Source organism: Onychostoma macrolepis, chromosome 20, assembly GCF_012432095.1.
Source record: "Onychostoma macrolepis isolate SWU-2019 chromosome 20, ASM1243209v1, whole genome shotgun sequence".
Lineage (NCBI taxonomy): Eukaryota > Metazoa > Chordata > Actinopteri > Cypriniformes > Cyprinidae > Onychostoma > Onychostoma macrolepis.
Window position 1 is genome coordinate 30,625,608 of NC_081174.1, and position 3,135 is coordinate 30,628,742.

At 40.7% G+C, this 3,135-nt stretch overlaps 1 long non-coding RNA gene across 1 annotated transcript; it reads left to right on the plus strand.

Moving 5' to 3' along the window:
• The first annotated feature begins 228 nt into the window (after positions 1–228).
• LOC131526582 (uncharacterized) lies at positions 229–1,505 on the plus strand. The gene is made up of 3 exons (XR_009267499.1): positions 229–349; positions 733–794; positions 1,335–1,505. It is a non-coding gene; the product is annotated as an uncharacterized LOC131526582 (long non-coding RNA).
• Positions 1,506–3,135: the final 1,630 nt, after the last annotated feature.

Below are 3,135 nucleotides of genomic sequence, written 5' to 3' on the forward strand. Positions count from 1 at the left end.
GGTCCTCATACTCTTTTAGCACTCAAGTACTCATTGAAATTAAGTACCTACTCATTGAGTCATAGTAGGCTATGCGGTTTTGGATGCATGCAGCACTGTGTAGGGACCATGTGAATGGAAACACAGTTGATGATGGAGCTGATGATCTGAATCAGGTGTGTTAAATCAGAGAGCGGGGGTCACATGGCTCTATATAATCCCACACACGGCGGCTGTAGTGAATGCTATACAGGAGGACATTCGAGGAGGATTTGTCCTGTGGAAACGACTGACAGCGTTATGAGAAAATGCTTCACAATTTAATTAATTATTGGCACATTCATTTCTTTAAAGGTTATAATTTTAAAAGGTTGGTAAGTCATCTGAACGGGTACCGTCGTGTGTCTGGCCTCAATCTCACCTGTTTAATTAGCCTACTTTCTCGCATTATCTCATTATTGTTTTTGTTATTAACACTAAAGTTAACTTTCCCTATTGTTTTTCTCTTCTATCTATTTGTCGCCTTTTTTAATTTAAAAACAAAAACAAAAAAACTTGCTGTGTACTGTGTATGGCTACCCGAGACTAGTCACAGCTAGCACTTGCATAGTGTTGCGCTTTTGTTGGGTTTGATTGCTTCTGTTGTCCTCATTTGTAAGTCGCTTTGGATAAAAGTGTCTGCTAAATGTAAACGTGATTGAGGTTATTTGGTTGTGATGCGTTTGTGTTTAATCCAACTATTATCGTTGTCAGAATATAGAAGCTGCTGGAAGAACCAAATCAAGCAAAGGCCTGACGATCCTAAAAACAAGAAGGTATTTGAGAGAAACTGTTATAAACCTGTGTAGGTTCAGCAGATATTTGAGTTTGGTAACACTTTATTTCGATAGTCCACTTTAGACATTCTACTAACAGTAAGTAACTTTGCAACAACATGTCAACTAGCAGTCATTAGAGTATTAGTAGACTGTCTGCTTAATATCTTCTAACACTTTATTTTGATGGGTCCACAACATACACCAACTGACTATGAGAAACTTTGCAAGTATGTCAACTTATTCTACTAACCCTAAACCTACCCTACTGAGAGTTAGTAGACATGTAGTTGCAAATTAATGAGAATTAGTTGACATCTAGTTGACATGTAGTTACAAAGTTACTTATAGTTAGTAGAATGTCTAAAGTGGACTATCGAAATAAAGTGTAACCTTGAGTTTTCTCAACTTGTCGTTTTAAGTTTATACAACAAAAAATTTGAGAATCTCCCGCAAAAATAAGTTGAGCAAACTCAAAAATCTGCTGAAGCTGGTTGCCTTAAAATTTTAAGTTAGCTCAACTTTTTTATTTTTTTACAGTGTACGAGGAATTTGTTTTAGTGACAGAAGCTTCCACAGTGCAACTGAATGACAGCGACAGGACACGGATAATTTATTTATTTTTTTACAAATATACAAAATGGACAATATGCAAAATAGCACAAACACAATACACAAAATAGACAATTCAGTATGTACAGGTATATGTTAGGTGCAAATTTGAAATGTAATAAGTATGTGTTGAATAAAAAATAAAATGTATGATAGTGTGTGTTTCATGTTTATTGTTAAGAGTTCAAGTGTTCATGAGATGGATTGTCTGAGTGAAGAAACTGTTCCTGTGCTGGTCGTTCTGGTGCTCAGAGCTCTGTAGCGTCGACCAGACGGCAGCAGTTCAAAGAGGGAGTGTGCTGGATGTGAGGGTCCAGAGTGATTTTGCCAGTCCTTTTGCTCACTCTGGATGAGTACAGTTCTTGGAGAGTGGGGAGGGTTGTACCAGTGATTCACTCAGCAGTCCGGACTACCCTCTGTAGTCTTCTGAGGTCAGATTTGGAAGCTGAGCTGAATCAGGCAGTTATTGACGTGCAGAGGACGGATTCAATGATGGCGGAGTAGAACTGTTTCAGCAGCTCCTGTGGCAGGTTGAACTTCCTCAGCTGGCGAAGGAACTAAAACCTCTGCTGGGCCTTTTTCACAGTGGTCTCAATGTGAGTGTCCCACTTCAGGTCCTGGGAGATGGTGCTGAATGACTCCACTGCAGTCACAGTGCTGTTCATGATGGTGAGTGGGGGGAGAGCAGGGGGGTTTCTCCTGAAGTCCACGATCATCTCCACAGTTTTGAGCGTGTTGAGCTCCAGGTTGTTAAGACTGCACCAGACAGCCAGCTCCTTAACCTCCTGTCTGTAAGCAGACTCGTCACCGTCCTGGATGAAGCCGATCAGTGTGGTGTCGTCTGCAAACTTCAGGAGCTTGACAGAGGGGTCTTTAGATGTGCACTTGACGGCTGCTCTGTCAATTCTTCTTCATCAGTCAGGAACCTAGGTGTGCTGTTCGATAGCAATCTGTCATTTGAAAGCCATGTTTCTAGCATCTGTAAAACTGCATTTCTTTCATCTCAAAAGCATATCTAAATTGCGACCAATGCTCTCAACGTCAAATGCAGAAATGTTAATTCATGCGTTTATGACCTCAAGGTTAGACTATTGTAATGCTTTATTGGGTGGTTGTTCTGCACGCTTGATCAACAAACTACAGTTCGTCCAAAATGCAGCAGCTAGAGTCCTTACTAGAACCAGGAAATATGACCATATTAGCCCGGTTCTGTCAACACTGCACTGGCTCCCTATCAAACATCGGATAGATTTTAAAATCTTGTTAATTACTTATAAAGCCCTGAATGGTTTAGCTCCTCAGTACTTGAGCGAGCTCTTATCACACTATAGTCCTCCACGTCCACTGCGTTCTCAAAACTCTGGCCGTTTGATAATACCTAGAATATCAAAATCAACTGTGGGTGGCAGATCCTATTCCTATTTAGCACCCAAACTCTGGAACAGTCTACCTAACACTGTTCGGGAGGCAGACACACTCTGTCAGTTTAAATCTAGATTAAAGACCCATCTCTTTAGCCTGGCTTACACATAACACATTAATACGCTTCTATTATTCAAATCCGTTAAAGGATTGTTAGGCTGCATTAATTAGATCAACCGGAACCGGGAACACTCCCCATAACCCACGATGTACTCGTTACATCGTAAGTTGAATGGCATCTACGCTAATATTTGTCTGTTTCTTTCCTAGTCTGTTTCTCAGTCCGTATCCGATCAGATGGTGGATC